Source organism: Leptonychotes weddellii, chromosome 6 (assembly GCF_054177405.1).
Source record: "Leptonychotes weddellii isolate Sample4059 chromosome 6, ASM5417740v2, whole genome shotgun sequence".
NCBI lineage: Eukaryota > Metazoa > Chordata > Mammalia > Carnivora > Phocidae > Leptonychotes > Leptonychotes weddellii.
In genome coordinates, this window is record NC_138374.1 from 111,291,232 (window position 1) to 111,304,536 (window position 13,305).

A 13,305-nucleotide genomic window follows, 5' to 3' on the forward strand; every position below is an offset into this window, starting at 1 on the left:
GAATCACAGATCTGTACCTCCGAAACAAATAATACATTATATGTTTAAAAAAAAAAAAAAAGGAAGAAGACAGCAGGAAGGGAAAAATGAAGTGGGGCAAATCGGAGGGGGTAACGAACCATGAGAGACTATAGACTCTGAGAAACAAACTGAGGGTTCTAGAGGGGAGGGGGTGGTGGGAGGATGGTTAGCCTGGTTATGGGTATTAAAGAGTGCATGTACTGAATGGAGCCCTGGGTGTTATATGCAAACAATGAATCATGGAACACTACATCAAAAACTAATGATGTATGGTGATTAGCATAACATAATAAAATTTTAAAAAATTTTAAAAAGAAACAAAACAAACAAACAATAAGGAAAAAAGAGACAAAGAAAGATCTTAAGTACAGAGAAGAAACTGGTAGTTGCCAGATGGGAGGTGGGTTCAAGATGGGTAAAATATTTAAAGGGGATAAAACTTCCAGTTACAAAAATAAATAAATAAATAAGTCATAGAGATGAAAAATACAGCATAGGGAATATAATCAACAAGACTGCAATGTTGTTTGGTAACAGATGGTGACTGTACTTATTGTGGTATGCACTGAATAATGTATAGAGTCACTGACTCATTACATTGTACACTTGAAATTAATACAACGCTGTGTGTTAATTATACTTCAATTAAAAAGAGGCAAATAACTTTAAATGAGCTCTCGATAGGAAAATGAACTAGTCTATGACTAGGCAATTAATAGAAGAAGAAAACAAATGGTACATATACCTGAAAAGATCCTCAACCAGTGGAGAAATATGAATAAAAACCATACTGGGGAATAACTTCACACAGATTTAAAAAACTAAATTGAAAAAGGAATCCAACAATACAAAGGGACATATGGAATGACAGGAAGTATGAATATACACCAATACAAGTACTTAGGAAATTTATTTGTAATTATCTCCTAAATTTAAAGATGGACACCCCTTACCACTGGTCATTCCGCTCCTAGGAAATTTTAAGATACGTACAAAGAAAACTAGTACATAAATGTTTCAAAAATATCCAATAAATGGATTCAACTACAATACCTACCAAGTAGAGGACAGAGTAATAATCTATGCCATATTCTGCAGCATACTACAATATATAATTAAAAAGAGATGTAAAAGAACTCCAGTATCAACATGGATAAATCTCACAGAAACAATGGAACAAATTCCAGGAGAATATAACTAGTAGTTTTATCAATTTCTAATTTATATAATGTTTTAAAATATTTAATTTAAAAAATAGGATATATTGGTTAGGAGTAAGTTAGCATGCATTTAAACAAATAAATATATGGAAAGATAATAAAAAATTCAGACAGTGGCTATTTCTGATAAAGAAAGAGAACAATGTGAGTAGAAATGGGCCAAGAACAAAATGGGCTTCAATTATATTTGTAATCTTAATCTATTTTATGTGTATATTTATTACATTAGCTTTGACATCTTTGTATATCAAAATGTTTTCATTTAAAAAACAAAAATAAGGGGCGCCTGGGTGGCTCAGTCGGTTAAGCATCCAACTCTGCTGTTGGCTCAGGCCATGACCTCAGGGTTGTGAGATCATGCCCCTTGTTGGGCCCCACATTGAGCATGAGCCTACTTAAGATTTCTCTCTCTCTCTCTCTCCCTCCCTCTGCCCCTCCCCCAACCTCTCTTAAAATTTTTTCTTTAATTTTTAAAAATAAAAAAAATAAAAAGAGCATATAATCTAGAATCAGTGTGTGAATCCCAGGTCTATCATTACTACATTTCTTTGAACCAGTTAATTAACCTGTTTGAGCCTCATGATCTGATAGAAAAATAGTTACAATAATACCTAACTTACAGATTTATGGTAACAATTAATGCACTACTGTTAACATTTGTAAAACACTTAGCTTTAATGCCAAATACGGAAATCACTCAATAAATGGGAACTATCATTACCTGTATGTGCCTCATCCCCTAGGGAGTTGTCTTTTGAACCTGTTTATTATGGAATCATTCCTATATTGTAGTGCAGTGAGGGTTTTCTCAAGAAGGACATACTAGTTACCATAAAGTTTCTGGCACCTTTAACACCTTGTCAATCATGTCATGTGAAAAAATAGTTACTTTGGGTACTAAATGTTGCACCACATTTAAGCAGACTACTGAACTGACAGTTAATTTATGAACAGATAAAATTATCAGAAAATCTCACTTCTTTGCTAATTGCAAAACAAGCAGCTCTCTGGTCAAGAACTAATTCCAGACTAGCATTTAAGCAGAGTAGGTAAATGAGCTATTCATAGTGCCTAAGAGGTTTTTAATAACTTTCATTTTCTCCAATAAAGAATGTGTTGCTCTTGGGAGTACTGAAGCTTTGTATTAACAGGCAACTTGGAGTTTTTTATTACACTGCATTTCCTATAGAAAAGAGAATATAAATATACCTCCTAGAGATAAGCAAATCAACAAAGGATATTCTTTCTGCTCTTTTGACCCAATTTAGTCCCCAGAAATATCTCACTGAAAAAAAGAAAAGTTCTTTCACATGCTTTATCTGTATATGGTTCATCAAGTTTATGATATTTTTTGCCATTAAATTTTATTTTTACTTAAAAAAGGAAAAATATTTTTTAATATTAGCATGCCAACCACCATGATATTCTGTCCTTAGTCTATCTAATTAAAAACAAATCTAAAATATTTGTGGGGAAAAATATTTTTAATGAAAATGACGCCTTGATTCATCACTGTAAAGTCAAACTCCATAAGCAAAAACAGACTTGCTGGCTGGTGAGCAAACTGCATTACTATTATTTGCAAAAGTCTATTTTCATCTCATCTCTTTCAAATCCACAGAAAATAATGAATAAAAATCCTCAAATAACCATAAATGTTAAATACAAAATCTTAATAATTAGTTTTGATCTCAATATTTTTCTCTCCCCTTCATCTTTCCAGTGTTTTGCTTCATGAGAGAAAAGGACATTTCTATCCTGAAATTGTGTAGTCTGGTTAAAATACGAAACCAAACAGACTATGATTAGAGGTGAGAACAACATAACTTGTGATTATACTGGCCAAACTGGAAAAAATCACCTCAGGCTAGGTCCTCCAACACACACATCCCAAATGGGAATGAGACATGAATTTATCCCACCTCACTTCTCCTATTTTGGTCCTGAGCTAGAATATCTCTTGTTTCAAGGCTGTCTGAGTTCCCTTTCAGCCTAATGAATCTTCCATCTTAGTAAAGCAAAGATATAACAAGCAAATGCATTTTTTAAAAAAAGGCAGGGATTATTACATTAATATTAGACAGAATAAAAAGGTATTAAATGACAAAGAAGGATGCATTATAATGTTGAAGGCTATAAATCACAATGAAGAATAAATAACAGTCAATATCTATGAACTATAAACACAGCAACAACTTTTATAAAGAAGCAACTACAAGAGATAGAAGAAATGTAGTGAAACACTAATTACAAATGATTTTAAATACCTCTCTCATTTCAAGACAGATTTAGTAGAATAACAGTTAGTAAAGACAGAGGAGACTTAAAAAACCCAAATGCATAAAAATAAAAATAAAAAAATCAATAAGGTATATTATAGGGAAATACTGTAAACTACTACTTTGACAGTAGATAGGTTATTTTCAAGTGAACATAGATCATTCATAAAAAATTTACTACATATAAGCCCCCCCCAAACACACACATTAATACATTTTAAAAACTGGAGCTAGTTTAAAAATATTAAAATTGGGGCACCTGGGTGGCTCAGCTGGTTAGGCGTCGGACTCTTGATTTTTGGCTCATGTCATGATCTCAGGGTTGAGGGATCGAGCCTCATGTGGGGTTCCATGCTCAGCAGGTAGTCTGCTGGAGATTTTCTCTCCTTCCTCGCCCACCCCCCACTCTCCCTCTCTCTCTCTTTAAAATAAATAAGTATATCTTAAAAAATAAAAATATTAAAGTAAACCGTAAAAAAGTATACTCTAGCATATACAATAAAAGCAGAAACTAATAACAAAAATTTTAAAGTCCCTTCTACTTGCAATTTTTAAAAATATTAAACATCTGTTTTTTCCTGTGTTAATTTTAGCCATTCTGGCAGGTGTGAGGTGATATCTCATTGTAGTTTTGATTTGTATTTTCCTGATGATGAGTGATGTTGAGCATCTTTTCATGTATCTGTTGGCTATCTGTATGTCTTCTTTGGAAAAATGTCTATTCATGTTTTCTGCCCATTTCTTAACTGGATTATTTGTTTTTGGAGTGTTAAATTTCATAAGTTCTTTATACATTTGGGATACTAACCCTTTATCAGACCTGTCATTTGCAAATGTCTTCTCTCATTCCAAAGGTTGCCTTTTAGTTTTGTTGATTGTTTCCTTTGATGTGCAGAAGATTTTTATTTTGATGAAGTCCCAATAGTTTATTTTTGCTTTTGTTTCCCTTTCCTTGGGAGATGTGTCTAGTAAGAAGTTGCTACAGCTGATGTCAAAGAGTTTGCTGCCTGTGTTCTCCTCTAGGATTTTGATGGTTTCCTATCTCACATTCAGGTGTTTCATCCATTTTGAATTCATTTTTGTGTATGGTATAAGAAAGTGGTCCAGTTTCATTCTTTTGCATGTTGCTGTCCAGTTTTCCCAGCACCATTTGTTGACAAGTCTGTCTTTTTTCTGTTGGATATTCTTTCTTACTTTGTTGACCATATAGTTGTGGGTCCATTTCTCGGTTTTCTATTCTGTTCTATTGAGCTATGTGTCTGTTTTTGTATCAGTACCATACTGTCTTGATCACTCCAACTTTGTAATATAACTTGAAGTCAGAATTGTGATGCCTCTAGCTTTGCTTTTCTTTGTCAAGACTGTTTTGGCTATTTGGAGTCTTTTGTGGTTCCATACAAATTTTAGGATTGTTCTAGCTCTGTGAAAAATGCCGGTGGTATTTTGATAGGGACTGCATTGAATGTGTACATTGCTTTGGGTAGTATAGACATTTTAACAATATTTGTTCTTCCAATCCATAAGCTAAGCAAAATAAGTCAAAAAAAGATAAATACCATATGATTTCACTCATATGTGGAATTTAAGAAACAAAACAGATGAACAAAGAGGGAAAAAAAGAGAGACAGACAGATCATAAAACAGACTCCTAACTAGGGAACAAAGTGAGGGTTGCTGGAGGGGAGGTGGGCAGGGGGATGGGTTAAATGGGTGAGGGTTATTAGGGAAGGCACTTGATATGATGAGCACTGGGTGTAATATGTAAGTGATGAATCACTAAATTCTACTCCTGAAACTAATATTACACTATATGTTAATTAACTGGAATTTAAATAAAACCTTGAAACAAAAATAAATAAAATGAAATATAAATAAAAAGACTTGTCAAAGATTAGTTGACCATAGAGTTGAGGGTCCATTTCTGGAGTCTCTATTCTGTTCCATTGGTCTATGTGTCTGTTTCTGTGCCAATACCATGCTGTCTTGATGATCACAGCTTTGTAATATAGCTTGAAGTCAGGAAACGTGAAGCCCCCAGCTTTGCTTTTCTTTTTCATCATTCCCTTGGCAATTCAGGGTCTTTTTGGGCTCCACACAAATTTTAGGATATTTTGTTCCAGCTGTTTGAAAAATGCCAATGGTATTTTAATAGGGATGGTCTTGGCGAAAGTGTAAATTGCTCTGGGGAGGAGAGACATTTCAACAATGTTTATTCTTCCAATCCATGAGCATGGAATATTTTTCCATCTTTTTGTGTCTTCCTCAATTTCTTTCATAAGTGTTCTGTAGTTTCTAGAGCATAGATCCTTTACCTCTTTAGTTTGGTTTATTCCTGGGTATCTTATGGGTTTTGTTGCTATTGTGAATGGAATAGATTCCTTAATTTCTCTTTCTACAGTTATATTGTTAGTGTATAGAAAAGCAACTGATTTCTGTGCATTGATTTTGTATCCTGCCACATTGCTGAATTGCTGTATGAGTTCTAGTAATTTGGGGGTGGAGTCTTTTGGATTTTCCACATAAAGTATCATGTCATCTGCTAAGAGAAAGAGTTTGACTTATTCTTTGCTAATTTGAATGCCTTTTATTTCTTTTTGTTGTCTCATTGTTGAGGCTAGGACTTCTAGTACTATGTTGAACAGTAATAGTGAGAGTGGGCATCTCTATTGTGTTCCTGATCTTAAGGGAAAAAGCTCTCAGTTTTTTTCCCGTTGAGAATGATATTCGCTATGAGATTTTGATAGATGGCTTTCATGATAATCCCAATACTTTGAAAAGATTTAATCAGGAAAGGATGCTGTATTTTGTCAAATGCTTTTTCTGCATCATTTGAGAGGATCATATGGTTCTTGTCTTTTCTTTTATTGATGTGCTCTACCACGTTGTTTGATTTGTGAATGCTGAACCACCCTTGCATCCCAGGCATACAACCCACTTGGTCATGGTGAACAATCCTTTTAATGTACTGTTGGATCCTATTAGCTAGGATCTTGTTGAGTATTTTGGCACCCATGTTCATCAGGGATATTCATCTATAATTCTCCTTTTGATGGGGTCTTTGCTTGGTTTTGGGATCAGGGTAATGCTGGCTCCATGGAAGGAGTTTGGAAGTTTTCCTTCTGTTTCTATTTTTTGGAACAGCTTCAGTAGAATAGGTATTATTCCTTCTTTAAATGTTTGGTAGAATTCCCCTGGGAAGCTAGCTCACCCTGGACTTCTGTTTTTTGGGAGGTTTTTGATTACTGCTTCAATTTCATTACTGGTTATTGGTTCTACCCAGATTTGACAAATCAGGAAAAAATATCCAATGGAAAAAAGACAGTGTCTTCAATAAGTGGTGCTGGGAAAATTGGACAGCTACATATAGAAGAATGAAACTGGACCGTTCCCTTATACCATACACAAAGATAAACTCAAAAGGGATGAAAGACCTCAATGTGAGACAGGAATCCATCAAAATCCTAGAGAAGAACATAGGCAGTTACCTCTTTGACATTGGCCACAGTAACTTCTTTCAAGAAACGTCTCCAAAGGCAAGTGAAACAAAAGCAAAAATGAACTTTTGGGACTTCATCAAGATAAAAAGACAGTGAAGGTAACAGTCAACAAAACTAAGAGGCATCCCACGGAATGGGAGAAGATATTTGCAAATGACATTACAGATAAAGGGCTGATATCCAAGATCTATAAGGAACTTCTCAAACTCAACACTCAAAAAACTAATAACCTAGTCCAAAAATGGGCAGAAGACAGGAACAGACACTTCTCCAAGAAGACATACAAATGGCCAACAGACATGAAAAAATGCTCAACATCATTAGCCATCAGGGAAATTCAAATCAAACCACACTGAGATACCACCTTACACCAGTTAGAATGGCAAAAATTAACAAAACAGGAAACAACAAATGTTGGCAAGGATGTGGAAAAACAAGAACCCTCTTACACTGTTGGTCAGAATGGAAGCTGGTACAGCTACTCTGGTTCCTCAAGATGTTAAGAATAGAGCTACCCTATGATCCAGCAATTGCACTACTGGGTATTTACCCCAAAGATACAGATGCAGTGAAAAGAAGGGGCATGTGCACCCCAATGTTCATAGCAGCAATGTCCACAATAGCCAAACTGTGGAAGGAGCTGAGATGCCCTTCAACAGATGAATGGATAAAGAAGATGTGGTACATATATACAATGGAATATTATTCAGCCATCAGAAATGATGAACACCCACCATTTGCATCGACATGGATGGAACTGAGGGGATTATGTTAAGTGAAGTAAGTTAAGCAGAGGAAGACAATTATCATATGGTTTCACTCATATGTGGAACATAAGCAATAGTACAGAAGACCATAGGGGAAGGGAGGGAAATCCAAAGGGGGTGAAATCCGAGAGGGAGATGAACCATGAGAGACTATGGACCCCAAGAAACAATCTGGGGGTTTCAGAGGGAAGGAGGGTAGGGGGAATGGGTAACAGGGTGATGGGTACTGAGGAGGGCACGTGCTGTGTTGAGCACTGGGTGTTGTACTTAACTATACTTAATGTATCATTGAACACTACCACAAAAACTAATTATGTACTATACAGTGGCTAACTGAATATAATAAAAAAAAATGGTTAATAAGGTAGAAAAAAGAAATATAAATAAAAAGAGACTCTTCCATTAAAATAATTAATTTTTAAAAATATAAATGACATTAAACAATCAAAAGGATCAAAAGGAAAAACAAAAAAGGAAATTACACAATTTCTAGAAAATATTGACAATGAAACATAGGCGCCTGGGTGGCTAAGTTGGTTGGGCGACTGCCTTTGGCTCAGGTCATGATCCTGGAGTCCCGGGACCAAGTACCACATCAGGCTCCCTGCTCAGCAGGGAGTCTGCTTCTCCCTCTGACCCTCCCCCCTCTCATGCTCTCTCTATCTCATTCTCTCTCAAATAAGTAAATAAAATCTTTAAAAATGAAAAAAAGAAAATACTGACAATGAAACAGCTTTCTAAATATATGGAATATTGTTAAAGCTGTGCTCAGAGAAAAGAATGAAATACTTACGTTAATAATAAAGAATGCATCTCAAAAAGATAGAAAAAGACCAACAAATAAACAAACAAAATAAACCATAAGAGAACAAAAGGAACAGGTTTAAAAGCCAAAAGATAATAAAATAGAAAAAATAAAAGGAACAGAAGTTATAAACTACCAACCAACCTAAAATTGGAATTTTCTTTTCTTCACACAGGATAAATTCCAGCTGGGTTAGAGGTATAAATGTGAAATAATTATAACTACAAAAGTTCTAGAAGAAAAAAAATGAATGTATCCCTTTAAAATTGATTGGAAAAAATTTTCTGATTATACGTTGAAATCCAAGAGCCATTGAAAATAGACAGTAAATTTTACTATATAAAACAAATACTATTATTAAATAAAAGCAAAAGCTAAATGATCAGTGACAAATTGGAGAAAAAAAATTGTAATTTTACCAAAAAGAGATTATATCCTCAACACATAAAGGATCCTAAAATTTAAGAAGAGAAAACAACCTGTTTAACAAATGGTATGGGGGGTATACAAGTTTTCTAGTTCGCATTTAAGGAGCTTAGAAGTTGCCACTCTATCCTAATAAGTTGAGGAGTCTGAAAAATTAACAACTTTTCTTGGATCTGTAGGTAAGATGAGGTCATAGGAAAAACCATTTCATTTCAACGCTGGAAAGATAAACAAAACAGGGGAGACAAAAATAGGGAGATAGGCAAGAACAGGGAGAAACAGCTTACTGGAGCAGAAACTCTTCAATGGAAACTGCTGTGGGCTCCAGTGCCAGAGTATGAACACCTGAGCTGAAATTGATGAATTGCTGGAGGCTCTGTGTAGACAACTCTGAGAGTTCAAAACTGCAGGGGGACCCAATAATAGTTGGACTCTAACACTATTGTGAGATTTACCTTTAGGACTTGAATTGATTCCCACAGTAAATATCAGAGAAAAATCCCCTCTGGCTCCCTGCAGGGGGAGGGGAAAAGGAACCATTTTGAAATTTGCCAGAGCACCCTTAACAAGACCAGCCCTCAAGAGAACTACTTAACCAGAGCCTACCCTGACCTAGGGAAAGGTAATACCCAATTCTAACCACTCTATCTTTCCCATGAGAATAGGGAAATACAAAACTCCCGCCCACTCTGGCCATCCTCTCCCACCTAAAGGGGGAGAAGAAAACTGAGAAACACTTGTGAAGTTCACAATCCAGACTGAGGCTCACTGAAAGACTGAGACCTAATCATAGGACTATATTATCCATACTATTATACATTTACCCCCCCACACACATTACCACCATATTATTAAGGTCTTTTTACAGAAGTTCCTTTTACCCTGTCATCATGTCTGCCTATCATGCAAACATTACAAGGTACACTAAAAGACAACATAATTTGAAGAGACAGAGCAAGCTTCAGAACCAGACACTGCAGGAATGTTGGAATTACCAGATCAAGAATTTAAAACAACTATGATTAATATGCCAAGCATTCTAATGGATAAAGCAGACCACATGTAAGAACAGATGGGCAAAACAAGTAGAGAGATAGAAACCTAAGAAAGGAGCAAACAGAAATGCTAGACATAAAAAAAAAAAAAATTGTAACAGAAATGAAGAATGCCTTTTGATGGGGTATTAAGTAGACTGGACATGATAGGGAAAAGAATGTCCAAGTTAGAGGCTATATCAATAGCATCCTCAAAAACTGAGAGAAAGAAAAAAAGGCTGAAAAAAAAAAAAAACAGACTATTCAAGCACTGTGGGCAACTACAAAAAGTATAACCTACACATAATAGGAAATGCCAGAGGAGAAGAAACAAAGAAACAGAAGAAATATTTGAAATAATAGTGATTGAGAATTTCACCAAATTAATGTCAGACACCAAACCACAAATCCAGGTAGATTAGAGAACACCAAGCAGTATGAAAAACAAAAATATATACTCAGTCATATCATTTTCAAACTACAAAAAATCAAAAATAAAGAAAAAATCCTGAGAGAAGCCAGAGAGGGGGAAAAGAACACCTTTCCTATAGAAAAACAAAGATAAAAATTATATCTGACTTCTCCTCAGAAACCATGCAAGCAAGAAGAAAGTAAAATATTTAAAGTGATGAGAGAAGGGTGCTTGGGTGGCTCAGTCAGTTAAGCATCTCCCTTCGGCTCAGGTCATGATCCCAGGGTTCTGGAATCAAGCCACAAGTAGGGCTCCTTGCTTGGTGTGGAACCTGCTTCTCCCTCTCCCTCTGCCTGCCAGTCCCCCTGCTTGTGCTCTCTCTCTCTCTCTCTCTGTCAAATAAACAAATTTAAAAGTATGATAATAAAAATAAAAAATAAAGTGATGAGAGAAAGAAAACACCAATATAGGATTCTGTACCCCATGAAATTATCCTTCAAAAGTGAAGAAGAAATAAAGACTCTCTCAAACAAAAATTGAGGGAATTTGTTACAAGTAGAACTGCCATGCAAGAAATGTTAAATTCTTTAGAGAGGAGGAAAATGATATAAGTCAGAAACTTGGATCTTCAGAAATAAAGGAAGAGCATGAAGGAAGGAATAGTAAGAGTAAAATGAAAATATATTATTCTTATTCTTAATTGATCTGATAGCAATTTATTCAAAATAATAACAACAACAATGTATTTGATTGTGTGTGTGTGTGTGTGTGTGTGTGTACATGTATCTATGCTTGTATATAAGGGAAATGAATGACAGCAATGATATAAGGCATGAGAGAAAGCAGTTAGAATTATTTTGTGATTGTAAGGTACTCACATTACCAGTGAAGTGATACAGGGTTTTTTGAAAATGGACTTAGACTAGCTGTAAATGTATACTGCAAAATCTAGGGCAACCACTAAAAAAAAGTATAACAGATATGCTAAGAAAGGAGAAAAAATATATAAAATGCTCAATTAAAATCACAAAAGATAGTAAAAGAGTGGAAAACAAAAATAGGAACAAAGAATAAGGGCAACAAATAAAAATAATTAAAATACGGTAGCTATTAATCCAACTAACCACTTTCAGTCTCAGTGGTCTAAATACACTAAGTAAAAATAAATAAATAAATAAACAGACAGACAAACACACCCATTAAAAGACGGAGATTGTTAGAATAGATCAAAAAACAAGACTCAACTCTATGTTCTCTACAAGAAATCCACTTTAAATACAAAAATACATGTAGGTTAAAAGAAAATGGATGGAGAAAAATATAGCATGCTAACTCTAATCAAAAGAAAGCAGGAGTAACTATATTAATTTCAGACAAAGCAGTCTTCAAAGCAAGGAAAGTTATCAAGGAGAATAAAGGGGCATTACATAATGATAAAGGAGTTGATTCTCCAGGAAAACATAACAATCCTCAACATGTATGCACCTAACAATAAAATGTCAAACTACATAAGGCAAAAACCAAAGGAACAGCAAGGAGAAATAGATAAATCCACTGTCATAGTTGGAGACTTCAACACTACTCTACCAGAAATGGACAAATCCAGCAGGCAAAAAATCTCTAACGACATAGTTGAACTCAATGACATCATGAATCAACTAGATATAATACATATCTATAGATTACTTAACAAACAACAGCAGATATACATTTTTTTTTCCAAACTCGCTTAGAACATTCACCAAGATAGACCACATTTTAACATGTAACTTTAAAACATAAAACACACCTTAACAAATTGAAAAGATTATAAATCATACAATGTCTGCTTTAAGACTAAAATGGAATTAAACTAGAAATCAATAACAGAAAGATAACTGGAAAATGCCAAAATATATGAAGATTAAACAACATACTTCTAAATAATACATGGGTCAAAGAAGAAATCGCAAAAGAAATTTAAAACATTTTGAACTAAATGAAAATTAAAACAAAATCAAAATTTTTGGTGGGCAGCAAAAGTAATGCTTACAGAAAAATTTATACATTGAATGCATATATTAGAGATCTAAAATCAGTAATCCAAGTTCCCACTTTAGGAAATTAAATCCCAAGTAACCAGAAGAAAATAAAAAGATTTAGAGCAGAAACCAATAAAATTTAAAACAGGAAATCAACAAAGAAAATCAACAAACCCAAAAGTTGGTTCTTTAAAAATATCAATAAATTAATAAGCTTCTAGCTAGGCTAAGAAAAAAAGAGAGAGGATATAAATTAGAGAGTACATCAGAAATGAAAGAGGGGACATCACTACAGATCTTATGACAGATCTTATGACAGACAGACATTAAAATGACAGATAACAAAGGAACACTATGAACAACTCTATATCCACAAATTCAATAACCGAGTTGAAATAGACCAATTCCTTGAAAGATACAATCTGTCAAAACTCATAAAGGAACAGAATATCTGAATATGTTACATTTAAAGAAATTTAATTAATAATTAATATCTTCCCAAAACAGAAAGCACCAGGCCCTAAATGATGATGATACCCTTTTATATACAACACTAAAGACATGATCCATGAGAGAAATAATTGATAATATGGGAATATTATTTAGTGCTAAAAAGAAATGACCTATCAAGTCATGAAAAGACAAGAAGGAACCTTAAATACATATTACTAAGAAAAAAAAGCCAATCTGCAAAAACTATCTACTGTATGTCCAACTATATGACATCCTAGAAAAGGCAGATTATGGAGACAACAACAATAAAAAAAATCACTGCTTGCCAGAGGTGAGAAAAGAAAGAGATAACTGGTCAAGCACAGAGGAT